Source organism: Aptenodytes patagonicus, chromosome 5, assembly GCF_965638725.1.
Source record: "Aptenodytes patagonicus chromosome 5, bAptPat1.pri.cur, whole genome shotgun sequence".
NCBI classification, from domain to species: Eukaryota; Metazoa; Chordata; class Aves; order Sphenisciformes; family Spheniscidae; genus Aptenodytes; species Aptenodytes patagonicus.
In genome coordinates, this window is record NC_134953.1 from 4,780,660 (window position 1) to 4,798,022 (window position 17,363).

Consider the following 17,363-nt stretch of genomic DNA (forward strand, 5'->3'; position numbering starts at 1 on the left):
TGTCCCCCATTAAGAAGCATCTGACAGCACCTTTCAAACCATTCACATCGATCCTCCCTGCCCTGAACTTGCGTCTGGATTCACACTCAATCCTTTGTGTTTGCCTTTTATTTTTAAGGAGCAAAAATAAATGCTGATATTTTGGATCAGATACTAAAAAATGACATTGGCTAATTAGATCCACGTTCCACTTTCTGTTATTTAGATTCACCACAAGTGTCATTCACATCGAAAGAAAATAAAATTTACTCCTTAGAAAAATTAATATTCTATCAAAGCAATGCTAAAACTTTACCAGATTGGGGGGGGGGGGGGGGAGGGAGGAGAAGAGGAGGTATTTGTAAAGCACCACAGTATTTGCATAAGAGCATTTCATCTTCTGTCAGAGACGTTGCATGACTTCTCAGAAATTTAATTTTCAAGGAGCACAAAGAAAACAGTAGTTTGGTAAGTTGTGTAACAGCTGAAACTGAAGGGACAAGAGGGTAGGCTTTATTCACTGCTCAGAGGTTTTCTGAATCAGAGCTAAGTTTGAAAATGCTTTATCATTCTCAAGTAGGATACATGATAGATGTATTTACATTTTTTCTGTTCTTTTAATTGGTTTACATTAAGTGGGCTATATTATTACAATATTTTTGTACCTGTTTAAGAAGTCAAAAGAGTTCTTTGTATCCATATTTCTCTCATGATAAAAAGGCTTTACCATTCCTTGCTTGGACAGTTCCTTGACAGTTCCCGGTGTTTTCCAAAGAGCCAGTGCTATTAGCCTAATTCAGACAGATATAAAGCTATTATAAAAGTATATGGTACAGAGAAACTGAAGCTGTACTCACATGTAAGGATATTTCATGCTTACCAATCTTGCATTCTCTTCAGGTTGTATCTCTAAAATGGAAATAAAAGTTATCATCATCCGTTTGTCCTGTCTCATCATGTTCACTTGAATCCTGGTCTAAATGGCTTCAGGAACAATTATTTTTCTAACTGTTGATAATTAAAAGAAAATCAACACTTTTAGGAATATTCTGATAGGGAATGCAAATGAAATGCTCGAGAACGAGTCCTTGCTTGAGAGGGCCATGTTACGTGTTTTTTTTACTTTTTAGTTTGGAGTAAACCTTCATCATACAGTCTCTTGTTTTGGCTTATCAAATAAGTACTGAACTTTGTTATTAAAGCTGTTAAATAGAAAGAGAAGGAAGTAATAGTGGTTTCACACTTTAGAGACCTGAACAGATTACTGGTTATCCCCCTCACTCGGTTACATGACTATGAAGACCTTTAAGCATTACACACACAGGAAAGGCAATGCAGGAACCAGGCAGCATTTTACTGCATGATTTCTCCAGAAATAGGCGTCCCATCCTTCATCTGAATAAAAGCCAATTTGCAAAAATGCTGGATAGAAAGCGTGAGATACCACGCTTGTCGTGGTGTAAGACATTTGATCCTGACTGCTCTCTACATGCTGTGATTGTGCACTACAAACTGTCCTGTTTGTTCAAAACGTCCAAGTTCTAGTTCATGACAGTTCAAGAAAGTGATAAACGCTTAACAGAATACAAAACCAACTGTGAAGTTACTGGGTACACTGCCTTTTCCCCTGAACTTCTCTAATTCCTTAAAGCTTTCTTCAACTCTTCTCTTCACTGCATAGCCAGGTATCAGCTTTCTCCCCACAGAGCCTCTGAGCTACGCTCCCGCAGATGGCAGCTGTGAAATGAAGCAGAGCCAGGGAGCGCAGTAGATTTACAAGCTTCCTTAAGGAGCCCATAGCCACTAAGTCCGGTAAGTAACATAGAACCAATAGCTTCTGCAATGTAAAATCTGCTTCCTGGAAGCTTCACACCAGCCAGAGAAAGCAATGTGAAGGAACAAAGAAACATGTATAAACCTACCGCTATTTTACATTTGGGATCCTCTGTAAACTCCTAGATCAGGCATAAGTCAATGTAGAAGTTTGTTACAATTGCTCGAGAAATGAGTGCAGCCTGCTTGCACGAGTCAGTTGGGCTTTATCATCTTCCTGTCACCTGACTTGTTAATTAATTTAGATATAAATAACCAAGTGCTCATATGCAAAGAAACTAATGTTTGAGAAATTAAGAAAATGTAGCAAGTGTGATGTTATTTTAAAACCAGGTGGAGTTGCTGACAAACTGAATGTTGACACCTCCAAGCACAAAGCTCAGGAGCACGAGGAACTTCCCAGGAGCAGGAGGTCCTGAGCTGGAGCTGGCAGGGGGGTACTGCGTTCCTACTAAGCCAAAAAGCGAGCAATACAACTCCTTGGGCAGAAAGTTAGAGGGCAATTCTTAAATATCTGGTTTTTAAATATCTGGTTTGGGAAGCTTCTGGGATTTTCAAAACCTGTCTCTGAACTACATTGAATTACCTTCCCGTACAGCCTAGGATACGAGGAAATCGGGGTGAAAGGGGAAGGATACAAACCCCCAAAAGCATTTTCTTCCATCTGTAGCTATGGTCTTCAAGGAGTCCCCTGACTACAGTCTACCAGTGCTGCCCACACATCTGATCTGCTTGTGTGACTGGTCCCCACCCTGTTTCTGCTAAGGTCAATACACTACCTTGGAATGTCTAGCCTATTTCTGCTAACTGAAGTCATCTCACAGTAGAGGACGCTTGCTGGAGTGCCTCAACCAGCAGGCTGCAGGAGATAGCATGAAGCAGGAGGCAGTCAGCATGTCCACAGTGGGAAACTCACCACAAACAAAGAAATAAATTTCTTCAGATCTTACGACAAAAAACTTGTTTGTTTGTTTGTTTTATGAATTACAGGATCAGATCTAGACTACCCCCTCTTAGCACTACCTTCTTGCTCCTTCGCTCTTGCACGCTAAGCAAATGGAAATATCTTCTCACAGGTCTTCTCAGTAGCACTAGAAACACTCCCAGAACAGGCTTCATAATCCACTCTCATATTCATTTCAACACTTCTATAAAATCCAAGTAAATACTGCAAGTTTTTACATTAATTCTATTCTTCCAGTTTCCCCTATCGTCACAGACAACACACACAAATGAAGAGGCATAGCCACCTTGGCATATGAAGACACGGAGAAATAGTAGCTCTCTAAAGACTATAAAAATGTTCACTCACATATAGCACACATTAGTCTTAAATACACAGATGATGCCGGACTTCAATAATACCAGAAGAACCTGATGAGCAGCGTGAAGTATCATAGTAAGGCTTACTTTACATCGCATAATGTCTTTGTTACCTTCAAGTCCTCTAAAAAACAGACAACAGAAATAGATAACATCAAAGAAAAAAAGGTTTCTAGAGAGAAACTGTATTGTAATCAAAGGGTAAATAAATTCCAGCGAACAAGTAGCAGCCGTAAGTGTAGAAGCAGTGGCCTCCCTTCCATCGAAAGCTAAGTGTCTCATAACTGCATGATTTAGCTCAAAGATTCACAAAACCTGGGGAAGTAATTTCAGAGTTCTTGAGTCTACTATAATAAATTAGAAAAGAATATTAAAATAATTATCAGCTACATTTGACAAATCAAACTTACATCCTGATTCAGTTGCACTTCTGTAGTCAGTACTAGAGCTGCTCATCATTAGAAAAAGCTGTGAAGTCCCTCATGTCATCACTCTGTCCCTCCTATTGTTTCTCTAATCTGTTTGGAGAACACCCACAACGACAGAGGCTTCATAGGCCAGAGCTTTATCATCACCACCTTCAGAAAGCTTTTCCCAAATTTCAACCCAGATTTTCCTTGATGCCTTAACTCCCTCATTTTCTGTCACCACAAATACGGAGAAAAATTATTTGTGGTAGCCTTTCTACATCTCTGAGGGCTGCTATCATGTTCCGCCGTAGCCTAAGGACTTCAAATTGAGTCTTTCGCAGTAGGTTTCTTATTTACACCACGGCCCTTCTCTGGATTTCCAATCAGGCCACATTTTCTTGAAACGGTGGGCCACAAATGAATGTAGTTCTCTGCTGATGCTTTACCAGTGCCGTTCAGGGCAAGACTATATCGTGTGTCATGCGGATTATACAGCTATTTATAAATGCCTGTTCAGTGTTTCCCATCTTCACAACAGCACGACACTGCTGATTCATGTTCAATTTCTGATCGACTAAAAGCCTAAATCCTTTTATGCAGAAACTGTCTGTTCACATCTGTTCTTAAATAATTATTCAACTTGGATGTTAGCAATTTTTTTTGTCAGAGCAATTCTGATGAAATAAATATGCGTACTGCAAACACATTAACCAGAAGGATCTGAATTTTTCAAGTTACATGTGCCACAACTTAATACGGAGCTACTGGCAGCTCAGACTAGCACATAATATTGTATGGCCTAACTCCTTTTTAATTTCCAAGAATAGTATCTCTGTTTCATACACAGTGGCACAATAAATACAGCCAAGTGTATAGTATGTATATTACCGTCTTAAGCTGACTGAGCCTTTAGAAGAAAAGATGTCAGTCAAGGGCAGCAGGACCCTAGCTCTAGAACTGCTACAACTCACCAAGTGCATATGGTTGGTTTCGGCTCTTTGCCGGCAGTGGGATTTTTATTCACCTGCAGCTCAGCACTAGAAAGTCTTTTGAACCTGTGAAGACTTTGCAATGCGGTGATAACTTTATGGAAGACCCCTAATGTAGGATACTAAAAAATATACTATGGTTGATTTATGCATTGACTCCAAACTTTCAGGACCAAACTTTAACCTCGGCTAGTTTAGTTTTATTGCATTATTTTATAATGTGTTACTTCATTGCATTTAGTAAGATTCAAACCCACTCAGAACATCAAAAACAGAGAATACAATTTTATTCTGTTGAGTTGAGCCTGGCAGCTCAATCCATTCCTGAGTGACTTAAAAAATTAACTGTCCTCCTGGACAAAGTGAGGTAACACTACAGTACCTCGACAGCACTGACAAGGGGAGGATATGAGAACAGAAAAGGAGGAATCGCAAAAAGGAAAAGAAATAAAATAAAGTGCTAATGACTGCTTTCTTCACTTAGTGCTGATCCAGAAAAAACATCAAAACACACGAGATTTTGTTTCACTGACGTTTTTTCCCACAAAAAAAATAGCATCTTCAAATCAAAGCTTTTATTACCCTTGTCAGTAAAGCAATATCATGGAATAAAACACTTCACAATCAACCTTCTTGCTCTTTGTATTATTAGCACAAGAAACACACACCATAAAATACTGTTTAAAAGTGCAATAAATAGCACCCAAGAGCCGTTTTTGACATGTAATCAGTTTTGACAAGCTTTGGGCTGACTTTGCTGGCCTATTGACCCTGCCCATAGGCAAAGCATGTCTCTCTGCCACAGCTAATCTTTTCTGGACACCCCTGTCACAGTGCAACTCCATCCGAAACAGCTGAAAAGGTCAAAGACTGTCTCTCCACTTTCAGACTGAATTCAACTCAATTCATATCTAGGCATCCAAAGTGCTGTGATTTGCTACAGGATCTTTGCACGTGCACTCCGTTCTTTTTCCATTCCTTTCCCCCATGCCTCCATCCACCAATTTCTGAAAGCATCTTTGGCTTATTCATATAATTACAAAATTGTTAATTAAAGGCCTCATTCCTGCATTTTATCAAGCTGTGCATGCCCTGCAGATAACAACCGAGTGCAAATTCAGAGAGTAGGCTCTTTCACCCGCCGACTTTTTAATCGTCTTTTACCCAGACACAAAATATACAACAAAATACACAGCCTCTGGACTGCATTTGCCCAGCCTGGACCCTTATGGCCACTGCAGTCACTGGAGTAATTTCCAGGCATTAGAGCAGTAGCTTGGCACCTACAAAAGTGGAAGCCAGAGGAGATCCACTGTTCAAAGAAACTCTCCTTCAAATAACTCTACTGACTGTCCCTCACAGCTGTGATAACGTCTCTCTGGTGCTCTTTCCGGGTTCCTGAAAGCCAGAGCAGTCACCGGTTATTTACTGCTGCTTCCAATTCCTTGCCACTAAGAGGATGGGAGCAAAACCAACTATTGCTTAGACTGTAAGACCCATCCAGTAGTACAGTATTCACCACATATTTGTAGTATATTACCTGCATGAAAGAACTGAAAGCTAAAAATTATCTTGAATGCTCGATTTAGAACTAACTGGAAGAGCGAGATGAAAAGTAATGGAAATCACAAAAAGAGCATGTATTTGCCAAAGTATCTAATCCATGAAGCACTATTTTAGTTAATCTTGTCTCCTTGTCAAACCTTACAGGTTGGTGAGCTTTCAGTCAGATTTACCATAAAAGGACCTGTTTTGCCACAGAAGCAGCAGCAAAATTACCTTTGATTTAAAAGCAAGCATAAACCATTGGAAGGATAAATGAACCTTTGATCAATATAACACAAACTGTGGAAAGAGGTGATGTTTTTCTCTTCTTGATCAGTCATTATTTTTTTCCTCTGACATGAAAATTATAAAGTCCAAGATGTATCTTTTTCCAAAAAGTGAGAAAAGTGTTTATTTAAGAGATCTTTAGTGGTACATACTGGATTTCTAAAAAATAAAGAATTTTGAAGCAACAAAATTAAATGAGGTAATCATCTCCAACTCTGACCTGGATTACAGTAGAACAAATGCTATTTTCTAGTGTGTAACTCAGTAAAACGCAGTTTAACCTCCTGTTCTTAAAAAGGTAACGGGATGACTTCCAAACTCACAAAGTGATTTAGGCTGTTAAGCAATGTATTTTAGCATTCTGGGAGCCCTGAGAAGATAGCAGGTGCAAGGAATTTAAAACTGACCGCAGAGAAGATAAAGTATATCTGTCTTCTGATTTCTGCTGCTTTTCCTCCCCAAGCCCCCTCCCTAAAATTGAGTCACACTCTGCTGCTTAGGTTTAACCCAAAGCTCACAGACGTCAATGGAAAGGCACTCGGCTTGTCCATTTCTCATGGCCATTTTTATCTCTTTCATCAAAAGTGACGTACAAAGAGAGCAATATCAACAGAGAGGTAACTTTCTGTTGAACGCAGTGCTCCTCTCCCCCCACATATATTGAAGGAAATTTCACTTGGGAAAAAAATTATTCATTCCCTAAGATTATAATTCAATCAGCACAGTCCCCACTGGCGAACTCTCCAAGAAGCTGGCTCCCATCGCAGAGTCACTTTGAGCCTACCGTCTCAGAAGTACATGCCAATAGCTTAACTAAATGCAAGTAAGCCACACAATTATCCGTTGTCATCAGTGGAAGCAAGGTGTAACACAGCAGTGATAACGAAAGCAAGTATAGTGTTTTCATCATTCCCAGTGGAGGTGCCACGCAGCACTTAAGCTTCATTATCACATTATTGTTCCATGGTAACACAGAAAGGGGTTTGGCCCGAGTACAGATTTTGTGTCCAAGTCCAAAGCAATCGATATTATCCATGCACATAACCAAACGATTCAAGGGTAAAATTCCCCTTTCAAATCTGCGAGGTAGATTTTACTTTAAACAAGTATTCTCTTCTCCCTGAAAATGCAACGCACAAAGGAAGGCAAAGAGGAAATGTGCATGGAGAAAGGAGACTTAAGAGCGAAGATCATTTTTGCGTGGATCCTGTTTCTTGAACCTGAGAGGAAAAAGAAAGAACACCAAAGTCTTTTACACACACTCCAGTTGCTTTCTCTTTTCATATTCCCTAAAAATATTTTCTAAAGAATTTCTGTTTTTCCCCTCTCCAAAGTCTTCGAAGGAACAGGGAAGATGTTTTTTTTGACACACACAGAATGGGCCTGGTCCCAGGGCTGTTCCCAGTGCTATTGCTATACAACGTCGGCACAGAATGACACCTGTGAATAAAAGTTACTGATACCTTGCAATTTCCTGCTGTCACAAAATGATGAAGCTACTCTTAGAAGGATGGTTCTGCTCTAGTGGATATATTCCCTTCTATCTGCAGCACACACAATATATAATAATATAACTTGTTCCATACACACGTGACACTAAGCCTTTGGCCAACATGAAGAATTTGAACTGGCAACCTCCAGACTTACACATCTGTCCTGTTTCAGTCTGAGTTTAGAGCCAAGCAGCTGAAAGTTAGCACAGTACATATCCTCTGTAGATTTACACAAAGTGGACTTAACAACCGTTCGCTAGGATCGCACAAAAATTGCCTTTTACTACCAAAAATGTGTTTATTTGATCTAGAGCCTTGTTTTCGTACCTGAAAATAAATTAAAACACAGATGTGAAAAATCTAAAGGCTTACAGTCAGCTCCAGGTCAGGTTCAAACTCTAGAGCATAGGCCTGCTATTACATGGTCCTTTCAGATTGCTTTTATCTTCCAAAGTTTTTATACATCTGATGCTTCCTTTGGGATTTTTGGGAAAAAAGGACAGGACTTGGGTTAATATTTTGCTGTAAACTTACTTTCCATAAGAGATTGTACCTTTATTGAAAATTATCTACTCTTGCCACAATTGAAAAGGGAAAGCAAGCAGAATTGTGTATGATCAATTGTAGGGTTACTTTACATATTCCAATTAAAAAGAAAAAAACCCCTAAAACCACATTAACTCTTTGCAGTTGTCTGTAGTGCTGTAGGTGAGGTTCAATATGTATGCTGGCTGACAACGTGTTTCCAAAGAGTTAACATATTGCAGCCAGAGCCCTCTCTGCCAGTGATTGCTTTTCTGTTTAGTTCTATAAATGAAATTTATTAAAACCATTACATGCACAGTGATGCCACAATATCCAGAGCAAAGTTACTAAATCTAAAAGAGCTTTTATTTAATCAAGAGATAGCTAACAGATGTAATGACTGGGGGATGAGGCAGAACCTGGTTTTACATTCAGACCCTGACAACATGGTTTTATCACTTTCAATAATGTGGATTCCACATTTCTCTGAATCTATTACTTTAAATAAAAAGCGATCATTTCTAAAAATGTCCCATTTATTACACCCAAACCTTTCTGCTCATGTGCCCAACTGGAATCAAATTTTTTCTTGTCTTCCAAAAACCTACTCCAGTCATTTTTTTTTAAACGAGCAGTTCTATCTCCCCATCCATCTTGTCTGCACGAAGAAGGGATAACCTGCAGCTGAATTACAGAAAGCCTATTCTCCCAGTGGGATCTAAGATAGACTGCATTAACCCTAAGATTCATTTCCCAGCTAGGAATTCTCCCTAACTCTTTTAAGAAGATCACAGGAAACAGGCTGGATAATGGTGAGAGATCTATTGAGTGCACTTTCATCACCAGCTTTCATGAAGAGAGAAATGGTAATAAGGTCACAGAAGCCTGAAATGCTGTGGGTGGCTAGAAGACATTTCTCTAAGTACACTGGCATTTCAGTCTTGATATACAATGTAATATAGGCCATGACTATTCGGACATCTGGGATACTTTGTCCATATAAGATGGGTTTCAGATGAAAATTCTAATAGATACATCCATTTCACTGATCCTCGCCATACAGTTTGCTCTCTAAAAGGGCTCATCAAAAAGTTGTTATACATAGGATTTAATTCTACTAATCGCTAATAATCGCTATTTTCAAGACACAGTTGTTTGAAAATTTTTAAACTTTTTTACAAGCATGAACATTCTTACCTGCCATCTAGTACAGAGCCGTCCTCTAAGTCACAAAAAACAACCAAACATTTTGCACCGTACTGTCAGCGGCCAAAAGTTCCCAAATATTTTCAATGTATTAAAGAAACCACACAAGTCGTCACTTCTAACAAAGGGATTTCAAAAAAGTACTTTCTGTATCTGTGCAAGTTCTACTAAAGTACAGAGGAAGATCAGTACATAACAGTTTAATACCAAATCCACATTTTAGAAAGTTGTCCTGCTCTCCCTCCCACCCCCTAAAAACATATATCCCATATGAGAACACAAGCCAGAAACATTTATTCCCAGTACAGCCTACAAGCCAAGTGTACTGTATATTCTACTGATTTCCTCAGCCTAACGCAATACACTCTCCTCACTGTAATGTGAAATGTGGGAACATCAAACTGCAAAGACATCGAACTTCTCGCTTCTGTTTCCCTGATCCAGCAGCTTGGTGAAATCTCAGAACAGATGGAAAACATTATTTTGAGAAAAGGTCTCCATTTTGAAAGTGAATAGATGGTGAAATAATTTCCTCATTATTGTCTGTGTTGTAGTCATAATTAGCCACCATCTTCTGAAAATGAAGCCAGTTCTGCAGCACACATTTGGAAAATTCCAGTGTATTTAACTGGCTCATTTAGTTCCCTTAAGCCTAGATGCTAAGATACACAAGGAAACAGGGCTACCGATAAATAATGAGAGGGCTTTCATTTTTATTAATTTAGAGTATAAGTAGCTATTGAAAATATAGTTAATGTAAAAAGAAATAACACAGTTTTGATACAGCACGGAATTCAGAAAGGAATTAAAGACCTACTTTGTAAATACTGCTTGCACCTAGCTTTTATAACCGGTAACATGACGGGTTTGAGACATTGGGTCATAGTTCTTCTCTCATCTCCTCCAACTGGGATGGACAGAATAATGGGACCAAATTTTTACCTAGCTAACTCAACCAATTGCACGCCATATTCACCTGCCCACCTTCCTGTTCAGGTCTTTCAAGAGTAACACAAACCAGATATTTAAGCTGTGCGCTCATTAGATAATTCACCTTGTTTGCTCATCTGTTTGAGCATACAACAAAGTACCTTAAATGATCGCAAGCCTAAAGCTAATGATTTTGATTATTAAAGTCCTTACATCTGCTTTGCAGCTGTCTTTTCTGCAAAATCGATAGCACAGCTGATTTAGTGCCCTCTAGGACAGCTTCAGAAAATTCTTCTACAGTTAATGCAGATGCAATTTTTCTCTGCTCCGCTTCTGGCTGAGAACACAGGAAAGGTGCAATGTCAGGACAAATCCTCCGATTCTCAGTCACAGGCTGACCTCCGTAAACTCAACATGAATTAGAGCAACTGCTCTGAGCTGCATGATCTGTGACAGTCTCTGCACAGAGGGAGTCCGGCTCCGTCACAATGCATATGTAGTGCAACCCTCTCCTCTTCGGCAAAGGGAGGGTACGTCTGCAGGCCTGGACCAAAGCCGTGCAAATATTCTTTGCGTGAAGGTTGCTCTCCCACTGCTGAGAAGTATTTACTGGGCACTATCTGTATGGACGGTTTATAGCAGCACAGTGCTAATAAACAGGAATTACGTAGTGAATCCTGAAGAGTCCTTGCTTCAAAAATTATATCATCTATTCTCTCTTAAACCATCATACAAGTCACAGGTTTTAGCTTAATAAATACAGAAAAACAAGAGAGCGCCACAGTGAGTGAGCATTCTAGTTTTATTCCTATCTTGATAAAGATAAAAATTATTTTCTGGGAATTAGCCTTGCTGCAACTCGCGTATGCTTTTAAATCCAGGTGACCCTCCTCCTACTTACTTCACTGTCCACTTCAATAAATGGAAAATATGTAATCTCTCACACCTTAAAACAAACAGCAATCTGTTTTACATCATCCCAGTAAGACTCATTTGTCTGGTGAAAGTGAGGCTATAAAAGTCCAACTTTGCCCATGGCTAAATACTATCAAAGGATTAGAATATAAATAATGTTGTATGCATGCTATTAATGGGAAGTTCTGGTTTTATTTAAAGAATATTTTTAATAAATATGCAACAGAAAAGGTCACCAGTGAGGAAGATGAGAGCACCAGACTCTCTCCCCTCTCTTAGGAACTTTAGTTTGAAAGCAGCCCAAAATATTACGTGGAATAGATTTAGCAGGCAGACACTGATAAAACGTATCATGCTCTCACCATGCAATCTGACGCACTGCACTTGGCAGCATCTGCCCGGCAATGGACAAGAAATAAATTAGCGCAGAGACGAAACGACCCCAATCTCACTCAACAAATTTAGTTCCTTCGTATATGGGTTGAGGTTACTGGCAGAAACGTTTGCACTTGAAATCTGCATCCAACCAACTACGTATATTATTTATGTGTGTTCTGGACATTGCAAAAGAAAACATCCTCTCCATAAAAAGTTAATCAGTTACCAATTCCTAAATCTTCTGCATTTGCAACAATATACACTGATAACCCATTCTTTAATAACTACTTCACATTGCACTAAAAAAAAAACCCCACCCGAACCAACAAAGTAAAACTCCCAATTTGTCTACTGCTTATGGTGTAAAATCCCATACCGTACCGTGATTTCTATTTCTCCGTATCCCACGAATGATTGTAAGCACAGCTTCAAATGAAATGGTGAACTGCCATTTAAAGGTGCAGGCACTTTTAAAACCTAAGAGGTGACTAGGTACTATGTGTAAATATCTATGAATAGAACTTATCTGACAAACTGGAAGTAGTCTCTACTTGTAGCTCTGAAACTGCCAGAGGGACCATATGTAGAATGAACAAGTTTGGATGCTAGCTAAGAGCTCCCAACTATCAAAGCGGGGAAGTAGCAAAATCAGGTAGTTAAACTGTAATAGTCTAAATCTTATTGCATGTTTTCTTAAGTATCCCTAAAGACAACAAGTTTGCTAGAACTGCACTGAAAACTACTGGGATTGCTAGAGGGCACGTTTGGAAAGACCACTGTCTCAAGGATTACTTTTAGGGAAGATTTAGTGGTAAGCACCAGCAAACTGCATCTGTCTTGTCAGGCTTTGCTACTCCATCCATTCTCTAGAAGTCCTGTGACCACTCCTTGACTTCACAAACTTATGTCCTGTCTGTAAAGAGCTCCAGTGGATGCAAGCAGACCACGACACACATACAATGCTCGTGCAGGTGACCATTTTGCTCCTCGCCTCGCATAACCTCAGTGCTAAGCGTGAAAAAGGAGAGCCTGTTGTACTTTGGAGCTCATGTGCACTTCTCTTCATTTCACACTGAAGCTAAACAAAACATCATGTGCCCTTCAATGACCTGCACCTGTAACCTGGCCAAGAGTACCATGAGATAAGAGGGCACAATTCCATGAGAGACAATCAATTACATAAAATCCTGTATTTACTTAATCTACATCTTCTCTAGCAACTCCAGTGAAAATCTGAATCCCCTGTAAACCATAATGTTTTTGCTCAATCCAGGGACCTTAACTCTGTACTTCCAAATTTTCAGGCAACAAAGTTATATCATAAATCTTCACTTCCCAACTCGTTAGTTCAAGACGATAGGTATGCTAATCCTCCCTTGTGTGTCTTTTTTCGAACAACAAAACAGATGTCATAAAAAATTAGACATAATTTTTGCATGCTATCTTACAGCATCATTTCCAATTCCTGCGTTAAACAGTGCCAAACAAATCAGGCAGTTAGTGGGTCTACAGGCTAACACTGCACCCTGCACACAGGGAGTTCAGCAAGGGTGGTACTCATCGCCTCGTAGACCCGATCTGCAGGTGTATGGCAGGTCCAATGTCTTCTGAAGACAGGGTTACAGGTGGGGCACGGACTGTTCCAGTGCTGCTGTAGATTTGACATACCCTAATTCTGCTGGACTACTGCTCACAGAGTTGTAAACGTTGGCAAAGATGCTTTTACAATCATTTTGCCATTAGCACCCTTGTATCAACATTTACCGTGCCTCATTTAAAGGATTAAAAAAACCCCCACACCCAAACTATTGACACTTAGCTAGTTATTGACAAGTCTGACACCTGCTCTCAGAACTAATTCCACACAGCCCCCTTTCCATAGGAGATTCTTTAAAAGTACTGTTGGGGGGGCGGGTTGGGGGGGGTGGGGATGGGGAGGGAAGATTATCTTCTTTGCTACAGCCAATCCTTTTGTTGTGAGGATTTTGACACAGATAAGGACTTTACTAGCTCTACTGGGAATTAAACAAATTGACTCTAATAGGTTTTAATGTATAATGGTTAGCTCATTTATAAAAGATTCTACCCAATCCTCAATTATTCAGATATGGGTCAAGATCAAGGGAGTACATCAAAACAAATCCTGCACCTGCAGAAGAATTCAGATGTTAATTAAATGAGAAACAGATCGATGGACTCTAACCTCATAGAGAGATGTAGGAAGAAGCGTATTAGAATTCAGGAGAGTCGGGACATCACCACTCCATGTAATGCTGTTTCAAGTAGTATCAGCTTATAAAGCGCTTGCTGCTTTTTCCTTTACCAGGCTGCATTACTCAGAATCATGGATCATGATCCATGATTCACAGCCTGTCATAGGTGGGTGGCACTTGACTCTCAAGAAAACATTAATATAAGCAGTTGAGCTATAGATTGATAAATGCATCTTATGCAGAAAAATTGAAAGCAAATTGATCATGGCATATGTGTCACATGACATGTCATTAGTCTGAGATTCACAGGCTAGGTTAAGCTTGAGATTCAGCCCACAAGAAACAGTTCGACAAGTCAGAGTTGATTGGCTTCATATTAGCCTTTCACTCATTGTTCATTGAGGTAAAGTAAAAAAAAATTGAAATGGAAGACTATAAATCTTGAACAGAAGAAATTTAAGCAGAAAGGATATCAATAATAACAATACTGAAGTTCTGATCTCGTTTGGTTCCTCGATAACTAAAAAAATTAACCTTGAGATGCAATTTCACCTTCCGGATAATCTGCACTTCCTTTCCTTCAGCTAATTGCTTTGGTTTGGAAAGGACCAAAGTTTTGTTTTTTCTAGTAAGAGACACACTACCTAAAATCTGAATTGGCTTTCATACAAAAAAAAAAAAAGGAAACAAAATTTTCACTGATTCTGATGCTGTTGCCCAATACTCTTAAAATATTTTAACAAAAGATGAAGTAAGTTGTTAAAATGTGTAAAGAAAGTTATGTGCACATTAAAGTTATGACTCTTATTCAAGTCCCAGGTAATCTTTCTCTGGGCATCTGACTTGCTTATGGATGCACACACACTAAAACCCACTTAACTCCAGTGGAAGTAGCAGTGGGCCATATGTTTGCTGAATGGCAAAAAATTGACATGCTTATTAATCTCAAAGGGCATTATCACATTTTTTTAACGTCTTAGTAGCAAGGCTGGGGCAGAAAAGTGATACAAATCTTGAACAATGAGCATCGCAAGCAGGTGTACAGCTGTTGGAGCCAGCCACTGCCAGGGCTCCCCAGCCGTGAGGCCCCGGAGCAGCGCGGCACTCCCACACGGAACAGCCCCGTCACACAGACACCGCTGTGCTACCCCCGGTTTTCACGGCAGCCCAGCTCAGTGCACAGAGGGAGTTTGTTGGCTACAAAGCACGTGACCCCAGAAGCCTTGAGGCTTTCAGCAATACCAAGCTGTATTTTGTAAAAAAATAAAATAAATAGGAGGGGCTCAAGCCTCTCCTATATTTAATTTTTCAGAAAACATTTTCTTTGCAAAATGTTTACATTTCACAATGAAGATCTATTGTGTACAAAACAAAACAAAAACAAACAAGCAAAGAAGAAAACCCCAACCAACCAAAAAAAAAACCCAAAAAGCCAACATGTAAGGATTTTTTCCCATGAGGCTGAAAGCTACCCCTGAGGACCCAGAATATCCACCTGGAGATGCCGTGACTCAGAAGAGCACGGCCAAAGCAGGTCTCCCTCTGCTTCACTGACACCTTGCACCTGGACTTAACACCAAACCTTGGAGCACCTTCTAATTCCATTAATCAGTACTGAATAATCAAGAATTTAAAAAAAAAAAATAGTTTTAGGTTTGCCATAATATAAGTATAAAAGATCACCTAAGGGCATAGTCTATGCTTAAAAACAAATTAGTATTTAACTTCCCTGCAATTGGCAAATGCCATATCCCTTTTCTGATGGATACATACCATTCCCAGAAAACATAAGTGTCTTTTGCCCCATTAATTTTAACCTGTCCCTAGGGTTGTACAAGGGACTTCGTCTAATCGTGCTGGACTATTGGCTGGCACAAAGAAATAAGGGATCTGCTCCCGTACATCTATGAAACAGGACTGGCTTATCAGTTAGAAAATAATCCAAGCAAAATATCAACGTAAATGCAAATGCACGTTTCTCCTATTGGCAGCACACACTACATCTCCCTAAGAATGGGAACATTAAGATGCCTTTGCTCCACGTCCTCAGCTACAACAAAGGCCATTTATTGCACTTCGGCAACAAAAGAGGGGAGCTGGACACAACAGAGCACTACAAGAGTAAAAGAAAAACAACCCTCAGGCCTTGATAACTTCTGAGCCTTGTTTCATACCAAAATGAAGCTTCACAGTGAATTCCAAAATAAAGGAGAAATGAGGAAAGTGTTTTTGTGCAAATCTTGTGCAAAAACACAGATGTGGTTACTCATGGTATTTCAGTCATTATAGGATAGATATATAGATAAAATACAGCTTAGGTTGCCTGTGTAACCAATAGAGCTTCTAGAGACTGATGAAGAACACGTATTGATGATATGAGAACAGCTCCCAGCTCAGGTAGGTAGGTAAAACGTGCGCCATCCCACACACGCTCACGCCCTAAAGCCAGCTGACACTCTCACCAGGAACATACTCCTTGCAGGATTTTTTGAGAACCACGGAGATGTGAAGCTAAACGGAATTTCAGGAAATTGTCTTCTTTTCCTAGTCATGTTTCATAGCAATGAGCAGCTTTTCAAGCAGTATTTTCCACAGTTTAGTTTCTCAGTTGAGTAAACGTTTACTCAACTCAGGTGTTATTTTCAACTGGGATGCTACTTTAACTGTGGTACGTCTCAGATGTAATACTTCAGATGTGACAGGATCAACTCTGTGCATCCTGAAGTGAAACAGAATGCTATATACATCTCTGAAAATCCAATTAAGCCTCAGTGAGGCACTAGACTTTCCTAAATCATGTTTTTCTCCTTCATGATTTACAATAGAAGATCATTGTTCCTATCGAAAGCAGACTTGTATCTCCTTCGACCCAGCAGGCCCGCACAAGAAACCTAAATTGCCTCATAACCAGCTCATGACCTCGGTGCCTTTTAATTATGTGGGTTTCCCTGTAGCCTTTAGTGGACGTCGACATGTGGGGTGGGAAAGGGGGAGTCTACAACCCACGTAGAAGAAATACAGACAGACTGTGTATTTGAATGTACAGACCTTGTATCTTCTGAAATATGAACCCTACATAAATTCAATAGCGATTATTTTCAAACTGCAATATTCCAGTTGCTAGCCAAGAACAGCCTAATTACACCACCCCTGCTGTGGCTACAGTATTCTGCACACACACCTAAGCACACTTGATTCTAGGTAGATCACACACCAGCGGCAGAGGAAGAAACACCTGAAAGGAAAATATTTGGGCTACTAGCTCACGCTGAGCACTCTGGTGCTGCAGCACAGCCAGGATGCTCTCAGCATGGTCAAATCCCACCTAAGTCTTCA

The 17,363-nt window shown here is 39.8% G+C and overlaps 1 long non-coding RNA gene across 1 annotated transcript; it reads right to left on the reverse strand.

The window, feature by feature from the left end:
* Positions 1 to 656: 656 nt before the first annotated feature.
* LOC143160337 (uncharacterized) lies at positions 657 to 3,205 on the reverse strand. Its single transcript, XR_012995364.1, has 3 exons — positions 3,125 to 3,205; positions 860 to 888; positions 657 to 770 (listed from the first exon to the last, which is right to left on the reverse strand). It is a non-coding gene; the product is annotated as an uncharacterized LOC143160337 (long non-coding RNA).
* Between the last annotated feature and the right edge of the window lie 14,158 nt (positions 3,206 to 17,363).